This window comes from Trachinotus anak, unplaced genomic scaffold, assembly GCF_046630095.1.
Source record: "Trachinotus anak isolate AG129_WGS33_773 ecotype Australia unplaced genomic scaffold, CSIRO_AGI_Tana_v1 ptg000033l, whole genome shotgun sequence".
Taxonomy (NCBI): Eukaryota; Metazoa; Chordata; class Actinopteri; order Carangiformes; family Carangidae; genus Trachinotus; species Trachinotus anak.
In genome coordinates this window covers 7,089,503-7,107,500 of record NW_027273884.1, presented here as the reverse complement: position 1 = coordinate 7,107,500, position 17,998 = coordinate 7,089,503, and the positions used below count along the sequence as shown (strand labels likewise).

Genomic DNA, 17,998 nt, shown 5'->3' with positions numbered 1-17,998 from the left:
TAAAGATAGGGAACACGAACAGTGATGGACAGTAAAAACATAAAGTGAAGCAAAATGTTAAAAATGATGTTTTATTCACACATCTTTGACAAGATAAAAGATGGCATTGGGTGACATCATGAAACAGTGTGGGATCATGGGAGTTGTTGTCTTCTCCTGGTCTGGATCCTTCAGTGTCAGTGGTTCAGGAGGTTTTGACCTGGAGCTGAGTTCTCCACAGAGGTCTCCTCCCAATCCTCCTCCTCCTCCTCCTCCTCCTCTCTCACCTTTAGCCTTGACTAGCTGGTTAGCAGCTTAGCAGGTTGAATTTGAATTTGAATTTCAGTGAATCACAATACATTTCATTGGTCACATATACTTCAGATATACCTGCTTTGGGTCTTAATGGGTTAATCAGTAACTGTGAGTAAATCTTCATACAGTAGACTGTCATCCAAATGTCCCTCTCTGAATGGCTGCACTGCACATTTCCCCTCCTCCTCTCCACCTGTGAACACACCACCAGCAGTGCTACCTGGACACAGCGCACATTTATTCCATTTCACTTCCATTGAAGAAAATATTAATATGATGTAAATGTGTTTTTGTGTTTTTTTTTTTTTTGCATCTTCCCTAAAGTCTGGAGAATATGATTTGCAGGCTGAGGCATCTCTGTAGCATCACAAAGCTTTGTTTATATGTTGCGACATATTTAACCTTTGTCAAAAAAATTGCAGCTCCTGTGATGTGGATATCGCAATGTCTTCACCAGAAACGGAGTTGGTGGTGTTGGGGCACAGGTAGGGGCAATTTGGTTATTGGCGTATAATATTAATGATTATCAGTGATAATCACCAATATATATATAGATGTTTACTACAAGTAGTAACCTTGGTGCACCACCCTGTCACCAGGGACCAATGACCAAATTGATGGCTGAAAATACAGTCGACTGTTGTGAATCCAGCTGTTATCACAAATATAGTCACAATAATCACAGACAACGACAAGTTAAATTATAACAGGATTTATTAATAAGAGTAATAATTATTAAAAATAACATTACTTAATATTAAACCGATTATAATTCAACTATAACTAAAACAAACATTGGTTACTAACTAGATGATTACAGGCAAAACACATATGTAACAACCGTGTGTGTGTGTGTGTGTGAGGGAGGGAGAGAGAGAGAGAGAGAGAGAGAGAGAGAAGGAGGCGACGAAGTCACGTGAGTGACGTGTCAGTAGGAACCAAGATGGTGGCAGCGTGAGGTACTCGCTAGAGCCAAGATGGCGGCTGGCCGCAGAGTGTGAATGGCGTGAACATGAGAACAGTGGGAGGGGCCTTGAGCTTTACGTGTATGACGCGATCACACCCTAGGGCCTGAATGTGAGTGAGATGTAGAAGAGGTGCGTGATTGGGAGGAAAGAGGGAGAATAGAGGTGAAGAGAGGAAAGAGTCCACAAGAGATCGTCACCACAGTTAATAATCACCACAACATCACTACACAATAACGGAGCCAGAGAACCAGAGTTCATCTAGTCGGATATTGGTCCTTTAACTAGTGATATTTGGCTTATTAAGCTGATCACAGTGAACGATCTAAACAACAGGATCTGCAGCACTTATAAGTCAGATTACAAATACAACACGCTACACTAATTGTGTCTCTGCCCAGACATCAGCCTCTTACTGTGAGTTGCTCCGATCCTTCGGAGTTAGAAAAAGAAAGTCCGCTCTGACTCTCCACAGCTCGGTCCTCGGCTGGGAGCTCGGCGGGTCGTGTCCCGCTCTCCTGGCGATGACTGTGATGAGTTCCTCGGCGGCGGCGGGAAGATCACAGATGAGGGACGGTGAACTTTGTTTTTGTCTTTAACAAAGTCGGTGCTCGTCCTCACAGAACGTGAAATCAACTGATTGCACAGCGATCTACATCGGATCCGAAAAGAAAAGGAAACAAACAACAGCAGTCTGTGCGCTCGGCCCGCGAGTTGAAGACTGTGACCTCGGCTTGAAGAAGTTCTGGAAAAAGGTCAAATGTTTGCAAATCGCTCCCTTTCAGCAGCCGAGTCGCGGAGTCTACTGTAACTGGTGCACAGGGATTAAGCGCAGGAGGAGGGTCACAGCGCCGCTTTTATTACCTGGGTGACATCACCGGGGATCCCTGCTGAGAATGCCTGGCCTCGGCCAATGCCGGTGCTGAGTTTCCCTTCAAACTCTAATTCACACATAGGTGTGAATTGTGGGGGTGGTTTTGGCACCGTTGCTTGGAGGGAAATGTAGTCCTCTCCTTTGTTCATTTCAGGATGCATGGTTTGAGGCTCAGGCTTTTGGAGGGCATGCAGGCCTCTCCTTTGTTCCCTTCAGGATGCATGGCTTGACACTCAGGCTTTTGAGGCACATGTAGGCCTCTCCATTGTTCTCAGAACTCATGGCTTCAGATCCCAACAGTGGGATGAGATGTGAAGGAGAACTTTTAGCAATAACAAATCGGAAATCTATGTTCTGAATTTCTCCAGAACCGAGAACAGATCTGAAAACGTTGGAGCTTATTGATGGTACAAAAATTTAGCTCTAGGGCTAGATTTATACCAGGTTTTGGGACCCATGCCTCGGTACCGCTTACCTGCAGGCTGGACATTTTCTGCAAGCCTGGAACAGCAGAGCACACAGCAACTTCAAATGGAGGCCAGGAAAAGTTCTATTAGTGCTTCAGTTGGGTTTCTCTGGGTGCCAGCCCATGTGGAGGTAGAAGAGAATGAGCAGCTGATAGGGCAGCTAAAAGGCACTGCAGAGGGACATGTGAAATGTGAGGACAAAAGAATACAAATCCATTATCAAAAGAAAGACGACAGCTGTGTGCCAGAAAAAGTAGGAATATGAAAAGAAGGGGCGGCATTAATTTTCTGTAGCAGTGTAAAGGAAGAATATTGTGATCTAGGGAGGAAGAGAAGACAAACTGTAGTTATGACAAGACTGAGACTGGGGGCACTGGGGATTGACATGGGACCTGGAGAAGATGTGCGTGCGTGAAGATGGGACATGTGGAACATGTAACATGAAACAAACTGTGAATGGAGTGAAATTGTTTCATGGGAGAAAGGAAAAGGCAACATGTTTCAGTATCATACCCAGGCATAAAGACTATTACACTGAAGATCTGACTGAGTCACACTGAGAATCATCATTCATTTGCCAAAGTAGTCCTTGCATGCAACGCTGCAACAGAATTGCATGTATGAAAATAGTGTCACTCCAAACTGGAATCTGATCACAACCTGTGAGAGGAAGCAATGTGCTGTAGGGCATCTGGTCTGCTGGAAACTCGAGAAGAGGAATACATTTTATGAATTTTGTAGCCACTGTGTCAAGAATATGCAGTCAGAAGTAGGCTAGGGCATTGTGTGAGAAATATGTCAAACTGTCTTCAGAATGATCAAACAGGAAGTGTTGAATTAATTCAGGTTCCAGCTCATATAGAGTTGGAGGGAAATGAATTGGCAGTCAAATATGCAAAAGATGCAACTAAAAAGTCAGAAGTGAAAATGGCAGTAAATTATAGTATGGCTGGGCAGTATCCAAAGCAAATTTGGAGAAATAAGAGAAACCATCAGAACTAAAACAAGAACAAGACGTCATCTCAAGGATGAGATCTGGGAATACGAGTCTTAACAGTACACTTAGGATAATTGAATCAGTCCGATCAACAACCCCCACAGAAGGTGGTGGTGATGCACCTAAAACCTGTTTCCCATAAAACATCAGAAGAACAAGGAAAAGACACTAAGTGCATTTCATGTGATGTGATGCATGCTGGACATAACGCATGCTGGTTAGAAATGTTCTTAATTAAATTGCTTTTATGTGCCAGAGTGGTGTTTGTGTACGTGTGTGTGTCCTTGGCCCCTCCCCTTTTTCCAGCAGGTGAACCAGCACAGCTGTACCTGTTTTGACAATCAGCGCTGGAGTATAAGGAGCATTGAGAAGGCCTAGTCAGGGCCAGTGGGTCAGACGGCAGCATAAGGCTGTGTGTGTGTGTGTGTGTGTGTGTGTGTGTGTGTGTGTGTGTGTGTGTGTGTGTGTGTGTGTGTGTGTGTGTGTGTGTGTGTGTGTGTGCGTGCGAGCGAGTGCGAGCAAGCGGCGACAGCTCTAAGAGTATTGTTATTGGCCAGTGGGCTGGATTTCTAAGTGTATACACGAGGTAGTGTCTGCGTGTTACTCCCTGTGGCTGGGAGGGTGTTTTCCATTTTCTGTTTGTTGTTCCCGATTGTTGCTTTTTCTTTCCCAGGTTTTACTGCCTCCACCCGTTTTCCTAGAGCTCGTTTTACATTACTTTGAAAGAATTTTGGTTACCATATTGAATTTATAATACATTACCTTATCTGCGACCTTACCATTGTTTCCTGGTTATTCCTTCTCCCCAGTTTATTTAACACTGTTACCGTGCGTTCATACCAAACGTGATGGATGCGATGAACGCCACAAGTTTCCATTCAAAGTCAATATAAATGGCGCGAAGACACGCGATGCTGCGTCAGGTGACACGATTCGGGTGATAGGAGCGAAGCGATGGACGCGATGAAGCGTCCATTGCATCAATCGCGTCCATCGCTTCATCGCGTGTATCGCTTGAAGTTGAAAAATTTGAACTTTTCAAGCGACATCGCGTGACGCTGTGCCGCGACATCCAATCAGCGTTGATGTCCAAACCACGCCACCGACGTAGTTACGTCAGACGCACATTTCAAAAAATGGAGGACAAAATTATTGTGGCTGTCTGTGGATACACGGAGCTATACGACACAACGTCCCACTTTTACTGGGACAGAAACAAAAAAGATAATGCCTGAAGAAGGTTAGCAAGGAGGTACAGCTGGACTGTGGACGTCTTAATTAAACCAGACATCCACAACAGATAAAGCGCAGCTACGGTTATTAACTCAGCCATGGTTGACAAGAGAAAGAAATAAAACAGCGGGATGTGAAGAAAATAGCGGGAGGTGGGTTGCGTCATCGCACGATTGAAGCGATGAAGCGATGATCACAAATGTGACACAAATGTGTCGAGCGACGCGATACTCACATTACGGGCGATGACATCGCGTCCATCGCGTTTGGTGTGAACGCACGGTTACTCCCCGCTCCTCTGGACCACTGGGGGCGTAACACTGCTCAGTTCATTTTTCAGTAACTATGAGCACGAAAGTAGAATTAATTCAGATTTACTAGCATCGTAAACAAGCAACACAGTGAATTGGTGGTGACTCCCTACCTTTGAAGAGGTCATGAAGTCTGATTGTCTTTCCATTCCGCTATTATTTATATTACTTTAGTGCAGAAGTGTCCACAGATTAAAAGAGAGAGAAAAAAAAATCATAAAAGTATTCCATGTTATAAATATTGTCAGGTGAAGTCCATTGCAGACTCTCCAGCTACAATATTTATGGCAGTTCTCTCCACATCTCTGTAATTTCCCTCCTTCCAGTTGCCGGGCAGAGGGTAAGCTTGTTTCCCTGCTCCAGTCTAGTTGTGAAGATGGATCAGGTCTATCATCTCCTCATTCAGGACTGGACTCTGGCTATGCAAGAAAGCAAGGCATTGCTGGGACCAGCGTGTAATTGCCAGCAAGCTGACCAATCAGAGCACACATGGCTCTGCTTGATAGACTTTTATCCATGTTGAGAGTTAATGCTAATCAATCTCTGTCACAGCGGCAACAAGTACCCACAGAATCACTTCCTCTTTAGCTATTTTCCTTACAAAATAAAAGCATGACAAAGTTGTTGTTTTGTTTTTGTTCAGTTTCTTAAATTAGTCTTTGATTATGTTCTGGCCACTATCTAATGGATTAGAAAGAAAATAACCCAATGCCAGACATACCATGACAAGTCCTGGTATGGATGGAAAAATAATGTGTTTTTGGAACAGTGAAGCATGCAAATCTATTGATATACCATGATATATTTCCTCTTTAAGACACTTAAGAGGGGCAACACATACTTGGACTGGAAGATAAACCAGTGGAGGGGAAGAAAAATGTGAACTCAAGGTCAACTTACTAGCTTTATCCAGAGTTTTCAACTGCAGCTCAGTGACTTCACTGAGCAAATATGATACACCTAAATAAGAAACAACGTAGTCACTTTTTCTTTTTACTGGTCCCAGTCTATTATTCCTATGAGTGTAAAATTACTTTATTAATGCTGGTAACAGTCGGCCAGATGTTTAATAATATTTGAATATTTTATTGTGAAGCATAATTTAATGTAGGAGGAAAAAGAGAGGCAAAAGCGAAAGCAGAACCAAAGTGCGGTTACCGTTGCACCGCAGTACCCAAAGGTGGGGGAAAAAAATGCTTCCTCCTGATGTGTAAAGTGATGTACTGTAGGTGTAATGTGTCCGTTGTGACGTTTTTGGTGTTTGTAACCGAGCTAACGAGTCGTGTTTATAATCGCGGGGGTACGAGCGTTGTAAACAATGGCGCCAGCGGCCATTTAGCATGTTAGCACTGTGACTGTGTATGTGTGGTTCTGTGTGCTGGTGCTCTCACTCCCTCCCATGTTTTTATTTCGGTTTCTGGGGCATTCTGACACGTTAGAAAAATACAGTTAAAGACACAGTTAAGGTTAAATGGAAAGTCTACTCTTAATAACTTGAACGGAGATTTCTTTGAAGTTAGGTGTCTGGTCTGTGCTTAAGGACACACTAGGTTGAATAATTTTCCCTGTGTGTGTGTTGCTTCATGTTTTGACTCTAAAGTCACATGAATATTAATTTAAAAGCCAAAGAGGGTTTATGATTTACATTGTTACATTAATAAGAATATGGATTTCTTGAGTTGGAAACAAATATAGATCCACATAAGTTCATACATGATTTATTTTTCTGACATTATTGCATTTAAGAGAAAGTAATATTTATTTTTATAAAAACATGATTATTTCTGTGAATGTGTATGTGAGAGAGAATATGCCTATTGAGAGGTAAAGAGCAGAAATAGCGGTATGAATGTATTTAAACTGAAACAACTATACAGGGAAATGTTAACTTTTATATGGTTTTATATTGTGTTTGATGTAATAAAGCAGACAAAGATTTGGAGAAGTAATGGCGGGTTTGCTCCTTCACTCACGCACTCATGATTCTTGTTTTCCAAACATTCATTTGTTACCTCCGTTACAAAATCATTTTGAAACTCGTAACACAAACTCCATCTGCAGATGAAGACCAGAAGCTGCAATTGAAAGCTCTGGACAGAGCAAGTGTCAAAAAGATACTGTGTTAAGAAAAGCTGATGCGTATCATAGCCTTAGAGACAGAAAAGACTTTCTAACTCATTAAAATTCTTGTCCAGTGTGACTAGAACAACACCTAATGCTTGAAACATGACATTTGTGTTAATGTAGAATTATAGTATGAGTTACAACAGATGCATGATGCAGACGGAAAAGTTCAGAAAACCTAAGAACCTACTCTTCCACTTGCTTTGTTAATGCACCCATGAGATTTCTGTTATTCGCAAGAGTCTGGATCCTAAAGCTGATAAAGTGACCTCTGATGAAGTGGTCCCTGCAGTTAGTCGCACAAAATTGTTTAATGAGTGCTAGAAAGGAAATGTGAGGTGCGCTGCAGCAGGTGGGCACCTGTCAGGGCTTATAATAGCACTTGATTAATAGGAACTTTTTGAACAATTCGCAGTGTGAGTTTCAGGCCAGACTGATTAATAACGTATGAATTCAGATGATTTGAGAAGCCTCAAAGGGGGGAAATAGCGCTTCCTATAATCAGGGATATTAGGGTTATCATGTCTAAATCCTGCTCATTTCACATTTGTCTTCACATGATCTCTTAAATAGCCTCAGATACACACTTTTACCCTTTGAAATTAATTATTAAGAAACTGCATTTGCCACATGTGGAGTGCAACAACTGCAGAAACAAAGAACACATCTAACCAAACAGGTAGGGAGCTGTTTAAAGGACAGTTCTGGTTTATTATAACTGGGGTCTTATTTTTGTGAAGTTGGACACGAGTTCTGTCAGATATGATAACACTGTTGTCACTACAGTAATTGCTGAAATGTGGCAGCATTGCTAAAAGGAATTCAGGCAGCGACTACTGGAGACAATTCAGGTGTGATCGTTTTCAGTTTTAGCTCCAAATGAGGTGGTTCAGATCAGTGTGAAGGTCCTGAGACAATGAGATGGCCCACTCATGAGCTTACATTTTATTTTATTACCATCCATTCATCACCTCAGCTCCCTATCCATGCCATGTTGCATGGTGCTGGAGTCAAACCATATTCAAACCGACAGGGAGTCTAGTGTTTCCAGTTTACCTTTGCCTGCACATCTTTCAATGCTACAACGCGCCAGAAACAAAGAAGCAAGTGTCTCAAACACTGCCTGCAGGAGACACATGACGCACAAGGTTCCCTGCCAAACCAGACGGGGAATAGATCTGTTCATAGTGATGATGATTAGCTGTGTCCCAAGTCAGGGGCCACATCCTCTGGGGACTGCATTTTAAGACAGGTGGCAGCCGAGAAATGGAGCCTTCTTTTCCTGGAAGGCTCCAACAGGTGGATCCCAACTTTTCCCAAGAAGATGAAAAAATGTAACCCTCCTGTTATGTTCCGGGTCAAATTGACCCGTTTTAAAGTTTGAAGATCTAGGAAAAATAGTTAGTAAGTATTTTTTCAGTATGAAACTTCTTCTGCTTGCCTTAATTAGTGTAATCAACATATAATATGAAAATGGTTCATCTCACATATTTGCAACCACCCCCTGCATGTTTATATCACATAGATACTGTTCGGGTCAATTTGACCCAGCAGTCAAACTGGAGGTAAAAGAGTGTCAGAAATGTCACAACTGTGAGACATATTTCATCCCAATCACTCACACACACACACACACACACACACACACACACACACACTCAGAGCACACACAGAGCACACGCACACACGCACACACAGGTGCAGGTGTTATGATATTTGACGAGAACCACTTATGTTCTTGCGGGAAAACTCCACCCACATTCAGTGGACACTCAACAGGGGAGGGGCAAAACATATAAAAGATTCTCTGCATGGGAGTCCTACCAACATTACACTCTGTCAGGCAAACCTTTACAAAATGAGCAGCAGAAGCAAAGGGATGACAGTCCAGGAGGCTCTGGAAGTCATCATTGATCATGACAGTGAAATGGAGGAGGATGTGTCTGAAGATGAAGACCATCTTGAGCTAAATTCTGATTCTAATGATTCTGATTTTGAACCAGATGAGGGAATTGCTATTCCTATTCCTCCAAGCAAGACATTCATGTCAAAAAATGGTGAAATACAGTGGTCTTCATCCTCATGCGTCAGGCAAAACTGTCTGCAGAAAACATAATCAAGACAGTGCCAGGGCCCACTAGGATGGCAGTGACTCGTGTGACTGACATCAAGTCAACTTTTGAGCTGGTCATACCAGATTCAATACAGAAAATCATTCTGGAGATGACTAATCTGGAAGGGAGGCGTGTTTTTGGGGAGAATTGGAAGGAGCTAGACAAAACACATTTAGATGCATATTTGGGGCTCCTCATCCTCGCTGGGGTCTATAAGTCGAAGGATGAATCGACAGCCAGTCTGTGGGATGCAGGGACAGGCAGGGCCATATTTTGAGCCACAATGTCTCTGGAGACTTTTCACATTTTCTCCAGAGTAATCCGATTTGATAATCGAGAGACAAGGGCTGGTAGACGAGAGAGAGAGACAAGCTGGCAGCTATTAGGACTGTGTGGGACAAGTGGGTAGAGCAACTTCCACTACTCTATAACCCAGGCCCTAATATCACAGTGGGTGAAAGGCTGGTGGCATTCAGAGGTCACTGCCCATTTAGGCAATACATTCCTTCCAAACCAGCTAAATATGGAATAAAAATCTGGGCAGCATGTGATGCTAACACCAGCTATGCATTGAACATGCAGGTTTACACTGGAAAGCCAGTTGGAGGAGCCCCAGAGAAGAATCAGGGCACAAGGGTCGTGCTCAACATGGCACAGGGTTATTACAATGTTATGTAAAACTATTGTGTTTCATAAGTTGGTCTTTCAAAAGCAATAAAGTGGTGAAACATTTAAAAAAAAAGTTTGAACATGCGTTTTTTTTATGAAAAACGAGTGAATTATCCTAATTGAACCATTACCTGTTAGAAGTAAGGAACACCATTGCACTAAATATTGATAGAATAGTTAGTAATGGAGTTAGTAATGAAATATTCACAGTGCTTGTTAGGATTTTTTTGGTTTCGGACATCTTTTGGATAATTAAACATGCACTGGGTCAAATTGACCCGGGAACACCATTGTTGTTCCTGACAAATGAACATAACAGGAGGGTTAAATATATTTTTAACCATTGTAGCAGCAGCATGTGGAGACAGTAGAGGCCACATGTAGCCAGAAACCCAATGTAGGTTATAATCATAATGTGTCAATAATTTAACAGGTGAATGGCAGAATTATACTGGTGCGCTCTCTCTCTCTCTCTCTCTCTCTCTCTCTCTCTCTCTCTCTCTCTCTCTCTCTCTCTCTCTCTCTATCTCTATCTATCTATCTATCTATCTCTCTCTGTGTGTGTAAGGATAATAAGGTTTATAATGAAAAGAAATACAACATTTGAGTATTATATGGCAGCTTTGATGTGTTGACACAGATGCAGGAAGACAAACTGCAGAACCACCTGGCCAGTTGACCTGAAGCAGAAGGTTCTTGCTGAGCCAAATAAAAAGTGGGAACAGTACGACAGCAAACAAGCTGATCTGGATTCTGAAGCTGCTGCTGTCTTCATTGTATATATCACAATATCAGGATGACAGTAACAGAGTCTACATGAAGCACGATTTGGATGTGGTGCTTGATATAGTTTCATATGAAGTGACAGTGTTGAATGACCCACAGCAGCATCTGTTTCTGCCATTATAATAGGGGCTGTTGTGATGTGCAAAGCAAAGAGCATGAGAACGATGGAGCCAGGTGGGTGATGTAAAATGGTGTTCACTGCAGAGCTGCAGACCATGCAACAGGAAACAATACTTCAAACTTAAACATCTGGTTTACAACGTGTCTGTTGACATTTGTTTAAGCAACGTCACTGTCTGAGATCTCAGCAATGATATTTGGCAATACTTGTCATCAAAACCAAAAGTAGCTGAAATAATGTTGATTTACCCTTTAAAGAGCCCATATTTTACACTTTGTTAAAAGTTGATATCCATCAGAAGATATATTTGTGGTTTAAGAACCAAAAACCATCTCAGTGTAGTTTTACATCTCCTCTCTCAGGCTTCTCTCTGGAGCTCTAGTAACAACAGGTCAGTGAGCCAATCAGAAGAGAGGGCCTGAGCCTCTCTTCTGATTGGCTGACTGTTTTCTAAGTGATCCAATAAAAATACAGCAGATTTCAGGTAAACACTAAGAGAAACCAAATCCTGCAAGGTTGGATAGTGGGTCCAGGTGGGCGGGGCTTGGGGCGTGGCTGAAGGTGGTGATTGCTTTGTTGTGACATCACAAAGTTCTAGAAGTCCTGACAGCTTGTTTCAAGGCTTCCTCTTGTATCACACATGATAAGCCCTGAGAAGAATCATCATAGAAAAAAAAAATGTAAATACTTCTTTCAATCCTGCTGCAGGCTGGATTGGAGAACATTTTTTCTTTGCGACACAATTCTGGGTGGGACTGATAAAGATGTTTGAGTGTGTGTGTCATGCTGTATGATTAATGACACGTATGGTGGTCCACATCTCTCAGGGATTGTGTATACACCTTTATTTTCTTTAGACTGCTGAGGTGAGGGGATCAGGAACATTAGTTGTGTCATGTTTCAAGCCACAGCCTGGGGCTCTGCCGCCCCTGATCCACGTCGGCTCCTGAGCTGGTCATGCATGAAAGATGAGAGCAGATCTGCAGGAGGCTGAAACATTCACAACGAGATCTAAGGTGAGGCTGATTTCATTTCTCTGCTGTGCAGCAGGTGAAGAGAGCAACACTGGACTTGTTTAGAGTGGGAGCAGTAAATGCAGCAGAAAAACTAAATCCAGCGCAAGAGTGTGAGTGCGGACACCGACACGGTGAAGATCACCGGTTGTGACAGTGCGCTCAGTGGCGATGACTGCAGCACAGAATACCAACCTGTCAGCAGATGGAAACACATTTTTCAGCATGGGTGCCTGTGAAGGGTAGTCTCTGTATGTGTGTGTGTGTGTGTGTGTGTGTGTGTGTGTGTGTGTGTGTGTGTGTGTGCGTGCGTGTGTGTAGGGAGAAACCTTTATATAGTTGCCATGGAGACACTGAAGTTCAGCAACACGAGAAGCTGCCATCACTGACGTGTAGATTAGATTATACTGTGGCCCAGCCATTCTGCCACACAGGTGTGATTTATGGCCTTATGCCACAGCAATGCAGGAATCAAAATAAAGCTTGACTGAGTGATAACTCTGTGTTTTATGTTCAAATGGTGACATTAAACAGATTTATTGTGAGTGAAGGGTGATTCAGGAGCATAAAGACACTGAGGAGCAGATATTACTGGTTCTTTGAGGAGTCGCGTCAAGTGGTAAATGAAGTGGAACGAGCAGATTTAAATCTCGTGAGTGGCATTAGCAACATGCTATCTGTGCGCTAGCTGCCATGTTGTCAAGCACAATGACTGTACAGTGTTTCACCGCCGTAGGCAGCCATATTAATACATAATAGTAGAGGATGTAATGCTTCAGCAGTGAAATAGATGGGAACTTGTCAAAGTTGTCAGGAGTTAATGCCGTGAGGTGCAGTCAGTCTGTAAACCAGGTTCTGCTGTTTAATGAAGTGCTGTGTAGAAATCCTGAAGAATTTCAATCAGCCAAGTTCACTATCCTAAAAACAACACAGAGCTGCAGGGATGACGTATTTTTGTAGACTAACCCTGTAGTTGTCATCACCTGGTTCCCTCCTCCAGCCAATAGGATTTCTCCGTTGTGTTTTGGATGATTAGAGAAAATCAGCAAGAGTTTCTGATCCTGACAGGTTTTGTTCAGCAGGATAATCTTCACTAATGACTCCACTTTATGATGTTTGAAGTCTAAATACAATCAGCAGCAGTAAGAAGCTCATGTTAGGCTATAAACCAATGACACCACGGTCACATGACTTCACCGTCACCACCACTAACCTTCAACCTGTAGTTTGATTTAGCTCTGAACTCTTCTACAGAAGCCTTTCCTCTGACAGAGTTAGTGACAGTCTGTAGAAACACAGCGAGGCTGTAAAGGTGGACTGGTGAGGAGATCAGATTTCATGTTGGACTGATGACGTTTAATGTCCCCAACAACCTCTGTCGTCTCATTTAGACAACCGGCCTTTTTTAAACAGAAGGAGAAGCTTCAAGAAATCAGGACTGAGGGATTTACTGACGGATCTGATGTCAGAGGATAAGACCTGAAAATGAGCTTTAGCTTGTGTTAAACACAGACCTGATTTCAGGACCAGGGAACAGAAAGTGCTAAAATGCAGCTCATTTCTTTCAAAGAAGAGAAATGTTATATAAATCCTTTTCTTCAGAGAGAGCTGTGTGAAATCAGACAAATGTCCTCAAGTCTCTTCAGTCAGTGTCAGTCAGTCTGAAGGCTAAAAAACAAAAAAATCTGCAGGTGTGGATTTAGAAGGAAGTGGTTCTGCTGCATTGATTTTGAATCTTTTTTTTTTTTACTGCCCATCATGAGTCTGACAGTTTTCCAGGAGTGCAGTGCTAAATCAGACAGTAGTCTGTGGACTATTTTTATCTGACAAAAACCTCAAGTCACCATGCAAGGTGTGACTCCTGTCAAAAACTTTAGCGGCACTGTTACATATCCATAAAACTTGGTAGGGATGAGGTCAAGGAGGATGTATGGGTTTACTTAACCTTTCCTATTATTATTATTATTATTTATTTTTTTATTTTTATTTATTTATTTATTTTTTTAAATCCTTTTTTAAAATAGGTGGTCTCATTGAGATCTCCTTTTCAAGAGAGCCCCGTGTACAGAAATATATATACATAGACACACATAAATTCACAAACATTAAAATGGACACACACAGATAATTCACAGACATACATTATACATTATCACATTTAAGAAAAGCATGTCCAAGTGTGACTGTAAATACATAAGGAAAATGTTCCGGTGTATGTATGTATGTAAGTTTATATTTTTTTGGAGCTCATTCCATTTTTATACAGCACAGCGATTGTGTATCTTATGTTGACATTTTTAACCAGAACACTTCTATGACATCTGATTTATGGATCTGAGCAGTCCCACCACTGTTGATGTCCCCAGGGTCCTAACACCTCTCTCTTGAGGAACCAGGAGCCCTCCTATCAACCCAGCAAAGTCCCCTTGCAAAAATCCTAGAATCACTGCTTAATAGACAACTGTGCACCTTAATGGATTCTGTAAATATACTCCAGCCACAGCAGTCTGGTTTCTGCCCGGGTCACAGCACAATAACAGCCGCAGTCTCAGTTATTGATAACAATGTCTGTTCCCTTGATAAATAACAGTTCTGTGCTGCCCTCGGCATTGACCTCTCTAAAACATTCAATACTGTTGATCAGAAAATCCAACTCTGGGTGAGCAGTACACCGAGCAAAGGAAGGTTACCAACTGTGTTATACCTGGAATGCTGTCCTGAAGAAGACACCAATCAGCAAAAAGCATCTCCATTTTAATGACCACTGTACATGACAATCTGACAGCAGCATACGTCACATTAATGTACACACACAGGACGACTGGTGATGATATGTCAAGGTTAACAATAATACCAAAGCCTTAGAGTATGAGTCTGGTTATTTCATACGATAATTTGATATTTTAAATGAAACTTTTTAACCATTGAGATATGCTGACGGTGGTTAATTTCTAGTAACTTAGCAAAGATCTGATGAAACAGGTACGCTTCACAGCACAGATAAATGTGGGTTCAGTATTTGGCAAGCAACAGCTCACTGTTGCCCTTTTTATCTAATGTGTTGTAGCACCTTAGAAAAGATTTGCTGATGAAGTGCAAAACAAGCTAATTAATAAACTAGTTATAAACCACTGATAAATCCTTCATGAGGGAAATCTTATTGTTAAGTGGTAAGTTATCCTTAGTTTTAAATGCAGAAATAAAAGCACATGGTTTTCTCCTCATCTATCAGAGACTCTGACCATCCCATCATTAACAATTATCATTCAAGGTTCAGATTCATCATTTGATTCAAAAATCAAACGAGGCTTTTGGTATGAATCAAAGGACGTCTTTCTTCTTCCAGCTGTAAAACTATTGTGCACAAAACCCTCGTCTGTCCTTGACTATGGAGATGCTCTGTATTGTCATGCTGCCCCATCAACACTCCAGCACTTGAACCCTGTGTATCACAGTCCACTCTGCTTTATCACAAATGACAAATAGTGTACCCATCACTGTTCTCTGTATCACAGCGTGGGTTGGATCTCCCTACAGTCAAGAAGAAACAGTCATTTCATGTTATTCATTGATGAAGCTCTGCTGTTAAAGCTGCCAAACTACCTCACATCTCTTCTCTCATTTAAACCCAGTTTCCACAGAACACAACCCAGTAACTACCTGTAACTCTCGACCACTCACTGCACTTTACAATGGAAGCCACATTCACCCTTTCACACATACATTCACACATTGATGATGCATCAGGGGCAGTTTGGGTGTCAGCGTCCTTCCCAAGGACACTTTGAAATGCTAACCACCAACCTTCCAATTAGTGGCTGACCCATACACCACACAACGTGGAGCTTGTATCATGTTTGTTACAGGATGTAGACCTCACCCCCCCACCACCACAGTCAGCAGCTCGTCAGAGGGATGACAGACGTGAAGAATGTGAAGAGATTTCTTCACAAATCCACCTCTCTTCTTAAACATTCATTCTTTGTAATTCACTGTTGTGTTCGCATGTGCAGTCCAGTCACACTGCCCTGAAGACCGGTGTGAGAAAGCTTAGTTTACTTTGGCCATGAATACATAAGACCCTGCGGTGGATAAAAGGCTGCCCTTGGGCAGAATTCAGTTGGGCTGTGTTATGATCATTATGCAAGATTCAAAATATTTTAATGTGATTTTCTCGCTTAAGGATTCTTTTCTACAGCACTTCAGGTCTAAATAATGGAGGAAAAAACATCCTAATTTTGTGCAAAATAATTTGTATTTAATTATCAGATATTAAGATAATAATAAATAAAGTAAGGTCTCGGCCTGACCCTGTAAAGTACCTCGAGATAGTGTATATTATGACTTGGTGCTATACAAAATAAATTGAATGTGTTTGAATTGAATTAAAGCTTCAGAGTTACACAAACCAAGTGGTCGGCTTCCAAAGTTGCAGACTTTTAGTACAAATTCATGATTGTTTTAGTTCATGTATTTGTCTTGTTTGCGAAATGTATGGTGGCCCTGAAGCTCAACACACTGCAACTTAAAACACATGTAAACAGACAAAACGCACAAAAAAAAAAAACAACAACAGGTGTTGTAAATACTCACCTTACAACCAAATACACAAGCCCACTGCAAGAAATACAGACGACAGTGTGTGTGTGTGTGTGTGTGTGTGTGTATTTGGTTGTGTTGTATTTGCATCACATGTTGTGAAATTGATGATGTTTTCTCAATTTGTCCATGTTTTGTCTATCTAGTTGTGTTTTCTTTAGTTGCAGTGTGTTGAGCTCTCAGGGCCACGGTATGATGAGTATTATAACAACAAATACTTCAAAATAATTTTTAAAAACAATAATTCTGACAGAAAGTTTTTCACATGCCAAAACGTTTTTTTTTTTCCCACCTGATCTTAAGTCACACCAGAGAAAATAGATCACCAGATTTTTTTTTTTTCATTTGCTCTCACGGCTTCTGTAAAACTGGAGCATGAATGATTTGTTGTAATTATGTGCACATGACAGTATTTACCGGTGACATGATCTTTTTATTTTCATGTTAGAATCATATATGTGCTCAGTTGCCTGCCTTGTCTGACCATTACTCTGGTGAAATGTGAGTTTGCTGAGGCAACAGTCACCTACCTGGTAGTTGACCAAGGCCAGGTGAGCCCAGTGAGAGCTGAGATGTTGGCAGTTCACCGGCTTCTTGTTCCGACTAACAAGAAAGACCTGTGTCGTTTCTGGGGCACAGTGGGCTACTGCCATGGGTTTTGTAAAAACTTCACAGTGGTTGCTCCGTTCACTTCTCTTCTCAGCCCTGAGGAGGAGGAAGTTTAGAAGACTTTGTTGTGTCCTGCTCCTGTTCTGGCACAGCCCCACAGCCCCACACATATACCGGTGCATCACACTGGCTGTGGATTCTAAGGTGGGAGCCTGTGCTGTGCCAGTGAAAATGGTGTCGACAGGTGAGTTTAATTATTCCATCAGTGGAAATGAGGCACTGACACGCTGCAGGTTTCATTTACATTTAATAGAGACAAACATAATTCCAATACAGAGCATGAAACTGATGAGCTGCAGAAAGTTTATAACTATTGCTGATTTTGAACTGTTGTCCCTAGCTGGGCTTTTACGTTCACAATGTATTTAAAATATTAAGCTTTTATAATAATAAAACCAAAAAACCATCACACAATCAGCACCACCTCACTCAGACACACTCTGATACTGTCCTGCCTTTGGTATTTTAATATTAACCTGTGAAATATTCAGAGTGTATTTGATTAAGATCATTACATGTATTTGTTTTGAATTTTGGCAGCTTATTTATTTATTTGGCGATCCTGATGAGGATGACCCCTCCCACTCTGTCTGCCTGCTTGTTTTGTTCTGCTTCTTGTTTTGCACAGACTGTAAATAAAGATGGACGAAGCCTCGGTGACATCACCCGCAGGTTTCTGAAGAGCAGTTATGAAGCTCAGAGGGAGCTGCTCACTGTTGCCATCTTGGCAGTTTCTGACTCCGCCCCTAACTCCCAGCTAAT

The 17,998-nt window shown here is 41.8% G+C and overlaps 1 pseudogene; it reads left to right on the top strand.

The window, feature by feature from the left end:
- Positions 1-6,334: 6,334 nt before the first annotated feature.
- The window catches only part of LOC139614191 (piggyBac transposable element-derived protein 4-like), a 52,373-nt pseudogene continuing 40,709 nt past the window's right edge, over positions 6,335-17,998 (top strand).